This window comes from Sycon ciliatum, chromosome 2, assembly GCF_964019385.1.
Source record: "Sycon ciliatum chromosome 2, ocSycCili1.1, whole genome shotgun sequence".
Classification (NCBI taxonomy): domain Eukaryota; kingdom Metazoa; phylum Porifera; class Calcarea; order Leucosolenida; family Sycettidae; genus Sycon; species Sycon ciliatum.
The window spans coordinates 12,864,568-12,877,143 of NC_088644.1; the positions used below are offsets into that span (position 1 = coordinate 12,864,568).

A 12,576-nucleotide genomic window follows, 5' to 3' on the forward strand; every position below is an offset into this window, starting at 1 on the left:
TTGCTTTTCTTTCTCGGGCGCGGTGTTTCCTCTTTCTTGGTCGTCATCCATTCCGCTGCACCACTCTCAGTGACTAGCAGAGCATCATCAATGTCCTCAAATGTGTGAATTGCCATGACCTCATCATGAACGTCGTGTCGCATCCAGTCAGAATGGCAACTCGCAGTTTCATCCCACTGATACACAATGCCACCTTCGTGCGCGACATAATAATTTCCTGTGGCTGTGTTCTGCTCTCCGGAGGAAGACACGCGACTATTTCTATCCAATGACCAGCTTTCAACACATTTACTCTCGGGAATGGCATACACATCCACGCGCTTCGGACATGTGATTATTACTCGATCTTCTTTCTTGTGTGCCGTAGGAGCAAGTGGCTTCCCAGCTGAAGCCGGTAATTTAGCAAGATCCCAAGGCTCATCCATCGTCGACGAACAATCACCGCTCTACCTCCAACTCAACTTTGCAAAGCATGCTTGTGCAGATTTTTGTTCGTTGTGCACCGATCAGCTGGCGGATTGCGTCTTGAGAATCTCACTTTTTTCTCCGCCATTTTGAAAAATGGCGTGGTTTCTTGGATACGTATACCACGTATACGCGCAAAAATGCTAACCTTTCGCTTTGAAAAATCAGAAGCTGACCTGTGACGTGACGTCGTGCGCCGCGCCTGCATGCATATGCCTCGCAGCTAGCGCTATCTCGGTCATAATAAAATTATTATTATCATCAATAATACAATCATGAAATTTCATGTCAGATTGATTTTGCACAAAGATATTTCCTCAGCTGATAACAAGAACAAGTGTGAAAGTATTGTTGTTCTTGGAATGAGGACCTGAAACTCCAGGAGAAATTATTTCTATCTATTGAATACCGGTAGCCGTTCTACTTCTGCAAGTACTGCAAGCGGCAAGTTCATTGTAGCTTTCTTTATACTAGTAGCTTCTGAAATTTAAAGTGAAAATGTCAACCAGCACGACAAGAGTCATGTTTGTTTGTCGGGCAAACAGCTGCAGATCTCAGATGGCGGAGGGTTTTGGCTTGAATTTAACGAAGTCTTCCAGCATTGTGGAGGTGGTGAGCTGTGGCCTAGCTAAAAGTTCTGTGAACCAAAGGGCGGTGGCGGTGATGAAAGATGCCGGAGTGGACATTTCATCTCACCGTAGCAGGTCCATTGATGAATTTAAGCCAGCTGATTTCGATGTAGTGATCTCCATGTGCGGGTGTAGTGCCACGTTGCCGGACGACTGGCGAAGCAGACCTGTGTTTCGTGATTGGAATTTGGGTAAGTTCAACTGCGTGTAATTATTGTGTTTGTGGATGAAGTCAACCATTGACGCCACCTACACAAAGTTCCTGGCTCAAGCACAGGGTTCTAGCCAGGTCAATATAGTAGGGGGCGGGCATGCGAAAAAGTTACCCCATGACCCATTTTTTCCATTTTCCAAAATTGTCTTGCCATGCAAAATGTAACATACAGGGTGAACCCCGACGTCACCCCTCACAAATGTGCCTTTATGAACCCTCTAGTACAGTAGTAGTGACTATCGACTGTATTTTCGTTGAATGGCGTGAAAAAACACAAAAATCGGAAAATGAGTAGGGGGGCGCGCAAACGGAGTAGGGGGGCGCTGCGCCCCCCTACCCCCCTTTGACTAGAACCCTGCAAGCATACAACTTACAAGATCAGGGCTGTAGCGGGCGGTCCAGTCCGGTCATGACCAAACTTGTTTCTTTACGTTACCCCTATATGTGCAAAGTCCGAAAACCAGGATAATTTTGCCATTTTTGGAGACAGGCCAAATGAGTATAATTATTCTATTATCCAGGTGGGACTGGAGTATAAAGTATGAACCAAGGAATTTTGAAAGGTGGACAGTCTTGACAATTTCAATTGAAGAGTACACAATACCAGAACGTATTCAACGCCGCCTGCAGTTTTTTAAATTATCTTCATTAATAGATGATATGCCAAATAACGTGCAACTAGACTTGAGAGGGCATCGCACACAAGTTGCATACAAATTATACTACAATGTGTACATGGTAGGCCCTGAGCTCTGCAGGAATGCAAGTCACAGGTAACCGTACAACTTTGAACTTTGTATGCAACTACTCTGCAATGCCCTCTCAAGTCTAGTTGCACGTTATTTGGCATATCATCTATTGAACGAGACGCCGCAGAACTGGACCAGAAGGTTTGGCAATACATGTATCATCAAAAGTTTGCATGCATGATACACAACTAACCCACACTTATGATAAACAACTAACCCACACTTATGATAAACAAGACGGATGTTGAGCATAGTGCAACCTAATCACTTCCCCTCTACTTTGTCTAGAGTCTCTGCATAAGTGACAAAGCACCAGAAGCAGCTAAAGAAATTTCAAACACACAAATGCCAGCACACAAACATAGCAGAATACCTGCAGTCAGCATGCACTATCCGCCTCTCCCTGTTGGGTGAACCATGCTGCGAAGGCGTGAGCTCACAGTCTCTCCAGGGGTGTTCATTCGAATCCCGCTGCTGCCACCAATGTGAAGACCTGAACTGAACTAAACGATCTGGCTAGAAACGTAGATGCACTGTATTAGAAAAGTATTAGAAAAGTTGCCTGACGATTGAAAAACTCAAGAAACTCGGAGTAGCAACGGATTGTGTTTTCTTGGTGAGGATCGCTTCCATTGTGATGCACTGTATTATATAGGTGGTAATACAGGTGATACATGTAGAACCCAACACAACTACGTGAGACTTAAATCCAACTCAATGTACAGTAAGTCGATAAGTCGCGCACCCGGTCTTGAAGGCAAAGACGCGTGACCTATCGCGAATGCGTGACTTACCTACTGTATGCATGTACACAAGGGCATGCCGTCCGATCTGTAAAAGTGCGCGACTTATCGCGAGTGCGGGACGTGTCGCAAGTAGACTGTTCGCTATGTATCACGCAGTGTGGCATGCTCAATGGTGTGAACTGTCATCACGGTCCTGAAGCTGCAAGTCGTACATGCACCTGCAAGTCCATCATGACATATTGCTCTTTGCAGTACTATCAAGCATATCCAGCTGGCATAATGTGGGTGTTTCCAGAGAATGGCAAAAAATGAGGGGAGGGAAGAGAGAGAGAGAGAGGGGGGGGGGGGGGGGGGGATCGTGGCATTATAACATAGGGTACTGCAATACTCCCATGACTGGACTGGTTTATTTTTTGCCTGCTGTGACTATAAAAGTGTGATGTTGTTAACCAGAAAAGACTGTCCGGCATCTCACGCTATCTAAAGCGGGATTCACAGAAGCAATTTTGCGATGCGATGCGCAATGCGACGGCTGCAGAACCAGGAAATCCCCAAATCGTAGCCATCTCGCAACCCATGCAACCACCGCAACTGGGCCATCGCAGAAGTTGAGCTTGGCTCAACTTTCGCGATGCGACAAGCGATTTGGCGTATGATTTTGACCTTTTCTCCAGCAAAGTTGTACAAAGGTTCAAGAGTTGCCTGTAAATTGGTACAAGTTGTACCAAGCCATGCAAATACCATAGTGACGTACCCACCTGCATTGAACTTCACGCCAAATCTGCAAGGCGTCGTCGCATCAGTGACTTCTTCTGTGAATGGTATTTCGCACGTTTGCATCGCACTCCTCCGTCGCAGATCGTGTCGCATCGCCCATCGCATCGCAAAAAAGCTTCGCAAAAAAGCTTCTGTGAATCCCACTTAACTTATTGCGAACAGATTTAGAAGCAAAAAAAGAGAAGAAACACATGAGAACGAGTTATGCAGCAACTGTCCACGACTGTAACAAGATGATAAACAGTCAGAAAGTGCGATAACAGGGCACAGCACTGACAGGCTACTGAAATATTCAGCGTCATCGTCCTGTAAGAGTCAGCATTCTTTGTTGCTGTGGGACTTAGCTTGTGCACATTTCCGCTGTGCTCACCTTCCCCTCTTTGGTCCTACGTAACCATGAACCTTCCAAGTTGAAAGGCTGTTGGTTTGCGCACTGGAGATGTGTTAGAGCTAGGTCTTGGGTCGCTGAATATCTCAGTAGCCTGTCAGTTTTGTGCCCTATTATCGCACTTTCTGACTGTTTATCATCTTGGTACAGCCGTGGGTAGTTGCTGCATAACTCGTTCTCATGTGTTTCTTCTCCTTTTTACATTATTACTGCCTCAGTATCCGAGTTTAGATTGAGAAGCGCAAGCATTTATCTAAGATTCTCTTCAAATTCTGTGGACGTGAAACTGGTACAAGTACATTGATCTCTAAACATCATTGCAGATTCGGAATTAGCAAATTATTTACGAATACCGTAGTGTCGTGTATTAAAGCCTGTCTCATATAGAAGCCTGATTTTCAAGATACATGTACACTGTTGACACATAAGCCTGGTTTTAGTGTTGACATACATGTACTTCAAGTACATAGAAATACCTGTCTTGTATAATAGAAGCCTTCAAAATTTTCCCCAAAAAGCCATATAAGCCACGGCTTTTATACACAACTTTACGGTAATCGACATGGCGGTAATGATTTAAATAAAGCTATGAAAAAAATCAGCTGCACACTCATGACTCCAAGTACGACAAGACGAGTTGGTCTGAATTTTCCAAGAAGGTCTATTCTTGTGATGGTCATCAGTTGGAATAACATTACAATAAAGTTACTGGGTAAGTAAGCAAGAACAAACGGCTGTAGGGAAAGAATGTCACATATTTACATAGAAACATTGGGAATTAGCACTAGGGTGTAGAAAGTAGTCAAATGAGAACATGGACTATCTAATACATGAATTCAATTATTGTGTGGATTTCTGCATGCATGAGATTACTTTCTACATCATAGTGCTAATTCTCAGTTTTTATCGCAGATTCAGAATCAGCATGATACTCTCTATTAGTCCACCAAAAATGAGCGAATTATTACCAAGATGAAGTCCAGTCCGATCCCTAAATTCTCTGTAGGTTTGCCATAATGAACAAAATGGCTCGTTGCATCTTCAAATTGTTTGAGTCTAAACGTTTTGTGTTGGCTCAACTGGATGTTCTCCTCTCGTTCCCAGCAGTCTTCTATGCAGCCCCTCGCTTCATTTGCCTTGATATCCTTTGTGCTATCTCTGCCATCTGTCATTCTGTGCCTTGGTGCTGTGATGTTAGATGATCCACCAGCACTTGTGGATGGGGAGCCGGGTGTGTTTGAGCGAATTCGGGATGAAATTCACACTTTAGTTCGGAACCTGATCAGCGAGATCTCAACATCAACTTGAACTCCTTTCGGAGCAGCCACTGTCTCCGAGTGTGCTTTGCTTTCCATGTTCAAGCGTTCCTCAGTAGCGCTGCAATGTCATGAGCTTTTCATGTACCTGCCCAGTGCATGCACTTGTGTTGGAATTTGGCAACCATTGTACTCGTCTAGTTTGTGCCACACTTGTTGTCTACTTGTAGCTTTTGGTCATTCTCTTCTTCACTGTCTTCCATTTGAGTGCTGTGTAGCTGGCTCTACACAGATCATTTCCCATTCAGTAGTATGATGTCATGTGGTGTATTTCAATGGATTTGCTTTACTGTATCTTGGATTTTTAAAGTTTTATTTGCAAATTTTTCCACGTACTGATTCTAGTGAATCCTCCCAAGGTAAAATGAAGGATGGGTAACATTAATTTACTTCAGAAGAATATGAAGTTTTATCGGGTTCTATTGTGCAGTATGCTGGCTCCGACATGAATTCAACTTGCACAATATAATTATGTATCGCTAAACGGCAAAACTAGGGCGCATGAATCAGCTCCATAGTGGACTGGAATAGGCTGTCACGACCAATGCATGTTATCTGACAATCATCAACCGCAAGCGTCAGGTAACACAATGGTTTTATATAACTTTTATGGTATGTGTGTTTACCGGTTTGTGTCCTGTATGTGTAAACGTTTCTTCTTCTTTTCAAGTTACTAGTACTGTAAAGTGACAAACTTTCGCTAGAGATTAAATTTCGCTATTTTCGCGACCATCACACATTCGCAAATATAAATCGCCGCAAACCTCTCCGTACATTGATTGTAGACAGTACTAAAATCCGACTGAAGAGATAGAATCGCAAACGTTTCTCATCGTGAACCAGCCCGATTTATGAAGCTAAATTTGCGCGCCGCGAAAGTTAGTCGCTTCACAGTAGTTGATCCTATACCATACATGTACATGATCGTATAGAATGCTACCAGAGTAGTATCTGCAATCTTGGTTTTGAACATACAGAAGATAGTGGTTATAACGTGCCCTTCTGATTTTTCACATTTTATCACTATAACCGGTATATCACTACAGGCGATTTTCAACTGCACGCGTCATACATACACATTATACACGTGTGGGTACTCGATCGCGCTAATGTAGCGTACTGATACGTGATGGATGCTACTGCACCTTCTCCAGTCTAGAGTGAAGAACTTCTTGGCCCAAAGGCATCATCCAGGAAGCACCAGACCAGAATACCCTATGACAACACACATATGGCTCCAAGTTGAGACATCAATGCCTCACACTCGTGTGTTGCTATCACTATAGACGATAATTTTTCTGCACAAAGAGGTGTTTTGAATGGTGATTCTGTATCCTTATAGCCGATTTATCGCTATATACGATATTGGTTATAATGATAATTTGAATGGTTTTTTTCTGGTTTTGCTTTTGATATTTTCATTTTGTATCAATATAGCCGGTTTATCACTATGTCCGATGACTTTATAACCGATATCCACTGTACTAGTAATTATTTTTGTTCTTGGTGAATTCGGAGTGGTGCATCCATACTCACTGAGGACCCGTTTACATGAGAAAAGAAGCCTGGGCTTCTTAGCTTTCTTGTACGACCTAATGGCTCAGTAGCAATGCAAGTAACGTTAATGATTATGATGTGTTGAGTTAGAAGCTTTGAGGCCTAATAGCATCTAGTATGTCAATTGGAAAGTTAGGATTAGGAAATTGGAAAATTCAATAAGATGTGGCAATAGTGTCATGGCCCTGTATAGATAGTACTACTCACCAATACCACGTATAGTACTGCACACATGCACTATCAGCCTGTCACCTACCTCTACCGCGGCTCTTCATCAATGTTCTCTTCCTTTTGATTAGGATAGGGTTACCTCTTCTGTCGCCGGACCTAGACTATCCATTACCATAGAACTGTCAGCTATTGTCTCGGTCCGCTGTTCTGCTGTTCCGCTTAGTTGCTTCGATTCATGATTAGCATAAGCTTCAATACTTAGATACATTACTCTTTGCTGAGTTTAGCACAGCTCACTACTCGTTCGCTGCTGCCTGCTCAATCCTTCCCTTCGTGGCCGCTCGCATAGATTTCAGCTAGTATAAGTTCACTGACTTAGCCAGATATCGAGGAGTCTTGGAGGAGTTTTGGATTAGTCTTGTTTGAGTCTTGTATGAGAAGCATTAGTCTTATTCTCTTTAGCTTTCTTGAATAGACTTTCTTTATAGGAGTTCCGCTACCGCTCAAGCGGACTTGTCCGCTTGAGCCGGTGTGGCCTTTGACTTTGTAGTTTCTTACTGTTCCTTTGTTCCTTTACTATATCGGACCTGAGGGCTCCGCCACCCTGACTTCTCTCTGTGCTTTGGGTCTGAGGTACGCCTGAGTGGAACTACCAAGAGGCGCACATATACTTTGTGCAAACGGGCTTGGGATAACTAACACGTAGGGACGATCAGCCAGCCACGACACTTGGTGCTGTGACCAGGATTCTTCTTGGTCTAGTTTCCCAGGTCCTCCGCCCTACTCTTGGTGTACGCCCTTTCACTCTCCATCATCGTTCCGTCCTCCGCTGTGGCTCTGCCGCACAGGCTCTGTAATCTACGCCGCCTCACGAGTTCTTTGGATTGTGAGTGCCTACTGACGATTCCTCGTCGATCGACGAGTCGTGCGCCAAATCCGTTGAAGACACGCGCTCCGAGTTCCGAACGGCAACAAAGAAAATACTTACGCCAGGTTACCACTGCGTTCGCAGTCGTTTCCTCTTTGAAGAGAAGTAAAAGAGACGTTCCTCGGTGTTGGCCGTCAGTTACGCCGCTCTGCTGTTTCAGCAAAGCCATCCGCTCCCAAACGTGTTGTGGTACTGTCAGTGCTGCTTCCGTTGGCATACGCCTTTGTGATCAGTCCTGCCAGCTCCGCGTTCGGAGCCCTGGTCAATCTGTTCGCCTGTGTTACGCCTGTGAGCTGTGTTCCGCTCGCAAAAAAAAATTAGTTTCGTCTCTTCGCCGGATGCTCCGCGCGCGATCCGTGTTGTACATGATTGTACAGTCCGCACTCTCTGAGCGTGCGCTCACTCCGTTGTGTGTTCAAATCAGCTCAGCTGGTATGGTTCACCGGTTTCTCCGCCGATGTAGTTCCCGTGGGAGCTGTTGACGAAACGCTCATGAGTTACGTGAGTGCTCCGTTGTACTCGACGAGTTTTGGTCCCGCGCGTTGGGTCATTCACCGCTGCAGCACTTCCTCCGGGAAGAGGTTGACTCTACGCGCTCTCCGCTTGATGGAGATGGCCATCCTCCAGCTCTGTGCTCGAGCTCGTTTACGCTGTGTGACGGAGTATGCGCGTCATGCCTCGTCGGTCTTCCGCTTGATTCCGCCAGACCACTTACGCTTATCCCCTGGTGTTGGCCTTTGTCCGCTGTCCACAGCTCCTGTGGTGCATTGATTGTCTTGATAATTGAGTGATTGAGAGATGGCTCTCGTGATACTGATACGCCCTGCAACAGGCGCCTGGCGCCACCTCCGTCCTATTCATGTTTCGTTTCTGTTTCCGCTGATAATTGTCCTTTGTCCCGCGTGGCGATTGAGTTTCGCCTGGTTTACGCTTCGTCTGGTCTGATGCGCCTTTGGCGATGTGGTTCCGCCTGGTGCAAGAGAAGGATTGTGCGCACGATTGGTGCGGTTCGGATCGTCACTGGAGAAGTTCCTGGTCTCGTGACTGGATCCAAGATCGGAGTAGAGAGAAAAGGCTCCGATGGCTCGCGGTTAGTGGTTGCGCTGATTGCCCGTCGTTGTATTGCTGCCGAGTGCTGGCGACGGAATTGAAGTCCGATCTGACCGTGGAGTGGTTTGTATTGTAAAATGCGTAGCCGGCTACGTGACAAGCGGCGAAAGGCTGCTGTGGTGCTCGGGAGCTCGCGTCCGACTGATCAACGGAGAGCGGAGCTGGCCAGGTAAGAGTACGGAGATATATGCACGCGATCAGACCACCGTCTTTTGTGAGTTTTGTTTTTTTGGTTGTCAGTGGAGGTTAGCTGGTTTTATTTTTCAAGGTTTTGGAAGGGTTTTGTCTGAAGTATTTGTTTTGCAAGCAGTAACGGGTTTACTGGTTTTGAAGGGGAGCAGGGGTAATGAATGGTAGTTATTGAGTTCACGGAGGTTGAGAATCTTGGGTTTACTTTAGATTGAAGAATACGTACTAGAAAGTTCCGGCACCAGCTGTTGACGTAACATTGTTTTGTTATCATTTTGTTATTATTTTTGGAGGTTTTGTTGATTTATCCACCTATTCTATCACGGGTTCCGGGTCACTGATGAGTACCATTCTACTATGATGTCTATGTGAAGTACACCTTTGGGCTGTTACTTTTTCGTGTTACCAGGGTGTCAGGCTCTGTTTTGAAGTACATGTAGGTTGAAGGTAGTTGTAGTCTTGTCGTATGAATCATTGCGGGGAGTGTGACTGCATTAATGTTGTTATTGTTGCCGTTGTTGTCCATCGGTACGAGAGTACACTACGCCGCCCATTGGGCCTTCCGTATCCCTGTGTCGTTCATTTCCGCCGGTTTGCATACTGTGGTTGCAAATCACTCTGGTCCGCGTACCAGAAAGACAAAGTACGTAATCATTGTGGTTGCACATGTCTCGAATGACACTGCTCTTACGCCTACTTGTGTTGTCTATCTGGCACATGTCGCCGCTGCTGATATTGCAGCCTAGGGAAACCTATTTGTGTCTCACTGAAGTGCCTGATGGCTTGTTACAGTTTGATGCGCGCCGTCCTTTCTGCCAATTGTGCCATTCTATGGTGTTTTTGGTATTCCGCTGCTAAGTTCTCTTAGCCATATGAATGTTACGCTGCATTATGCTGGGCTGTTGCCACCTGGCCTTGACTGACCAGGCTGCCCACCATAGTTCCATGACCCGTCAATCTTGTTGTTACACGAAGCTGGATTCTGTAGTGAATCTGATCATTACGTGCAACACAGCTTGGGTCCTCTTTCCGCTAACGCTTTTGGCGTTAAACCCCATTGCTGGAGAGTCAATTCTCCCACTGCCGCTCAGATCATTGATTGTGGTGTGCAGTCGTGAGCCATGCTAACAGACTATCACGTCGTGCTCGTTCAGCACAGTTCGTGTGTGTACACACTTGGTCTATGGCTTGCATTTCGCTGAGGTACAAACCGTTGCGTTTCCTACCCTCATGTGTATCAGGTAAACGTTACGCCAGAAACTTTGTGCATGCGCATTCTGTGTGCACAAACGTTCGCCTGTATCTGTCTGCACTGCCCGTCCTCATGACGTTGGCGCTCGTCTGGTGCATCTCGTTTCTAGTAACCTTGTTTGGTTGCTGGTCCCCACCGATTGGTCGAAGTTTCCCCAAACTTTGTGTATACTATGGTGTGGACTATTCCCGGTACAAGACCGTCTCTTGGATGTTGTGTATTGCGTCCCAACTACGCTCGGTCTTCGTGATTATTCTCAGTGATTCTTGTGGATCAACTGTCTTGCTGCCATGTTCTTTCTGAGCTAGGCCACCATCCATTGAGATGGAAGAAAAAAATTCGCTTCTTGAGTTGGTGGAAGATCTGCCTTCTCCCTACGCCAGTCCAGTCATCTGTGAGTGAGGCATTCCTACTGCTACCTGACTTCGAGTCATTGGCTCTGCTGTTCTACCATTACATCTCATCATTTCATCATACCATGCTGATACCATCACTCACCGATAGTACGATGACATGAACACCAGGATTCCATTCCATGGTCTGCTGAGCCTCACCAAGTATCTGTTTTACCCAGCCATTGCCACCAGTTGCTGGAGTGTCAATGTTTCTGCTATGTCTTCGTTGTCCGTCCACCCTGTCACTATAGCCGATTCCGTTTGGTGCTGCACTTACACTAGTACTGCTATGATGTCGTCTGTTCCCTACTACCCTGAGTGCACTGATCCAGTCTACCATCCTGTACTGCCGTCATCTTCTATAGTGTCTACCGTCAAAGAACTGTCTTCCATGTGCCTAGTAGTGTCTGCTCAACTTGATTCAAGTGCTGCCGTCCACCATCGTCATGAGTACCGCCCGCACTGATCTCTGTCTGCTACCTGATGTCACCGAGTAAGACTATCTATGTACGAACAATTGTGCCCTGTATCGTTAGTTCTCTATGTATGACTTTGCTCCTAGCCCACCTCTCAAGTACCTACTGAAAACTGTTACTCCGGTTCCTGTGCCTCGGGCACTGAACAATTACATAGTTGTAGTTCCTCCTTATCTACCGGATGCTTAGCTTCTGATTGCTTCATGGCACTACTAAAAACTAAATAAAAATGTGCCAGTGGTTAGCCCCTTGACCATTCTTTTTCTGTTTAGGCATAGCTCATCAGCACTCTTCCTGTCTTGCTGTTTTGATTCTGCTTCGTGCCTGTTTGCCTTGCAAAATTCCCCCCCCCCCCCCCCAACAACATTAGAACCTGTCCGGAATGCCCCAGGTTGATGCGAACATAGCCTACGAACTGTATTCCCCACTGTTAGTTGCAGCTTTAGCTTCCCCAGTTTAGTTTTGGTTCGCAGTCTGACGCTTTGTTCCCTTCTGCTCACACCCTCTTTGGAACTACTGCGATGTTTAGTTTTCTCTTATTTTAGCCCTTTTAATTTGCTCTTTTGTGTTGTTTCTTCCCGTCACGAGGACGTGACCCTTTTCTTTGTAGCCGAGGGAGATGTCATGGCCCTGTATAGATAGTACTACTCACCAATACCACGTATAGTACTGCACACATGCACTATCAGCCTGTCACCTACCTCTACCGCGGCTCTTCATCAATGTTCTCTTCCTTTTGATTAGGATAGGGTTACCTCTTCTGTCGCCGGACCTAGACTATCCATTACCATAGAACTGTCAGCTATTGTCTCGGTCCGCTGTTCTGCTGTTCCGCTTAGTTGCTTCGATTCATGATTAGCATAAGCTTCAATACTTAGATACATTACTCTTTGCTGAGTTTAGCACAGCTCACTACTCGTTCGCTGCTGCCTGCTCAATCCTTCCCTTCGTGGCCGCTCGCATAGATTTCAGCTAGTATAAGTTCACTGACTTAGCCAGATATCGAGGAGTCTTGGAGGAGTTTTGGATTAGTCTTGTTTGAGTCTTGTATGAGAAGCATTAGTCTTATTCTCTTTAGCTTTCTTGAATAGACTTTCTTTATAGGAGTTCCGCTACCGCTCAAGCGGACTTGTCCGCTTGAGCCGGTGTGGCCTTTGACTTTGTAGTTTCTTACTGTTCCTTTGTTCCTTTACTATATCGGACCTGAGGGCTCC

At 45.7% G+C, this 12,576-nt stretch overlaps 1 long non-coding RNA gene across 1 annotated transcript; it reads left to right on the top strand.

Moving 5' to 3' along the window:
• The first annotated feature begins 723 nt into the window (after positions 1-723).
• On the top strand, positions 724-5,989 carry LOC135808785 (uncharacterized). Its single transcript, XR_010552125.1, has 2 exons — positions 724-1,285; positions 5,167-5,989. It is a non-coding gene; the product is annotated as an uncharacterized LOC135808785 (long non-coding RNA).
• The last annotated feature ends 6,587 nt before the right edge of the window (positions 5,990-12,576 follow it).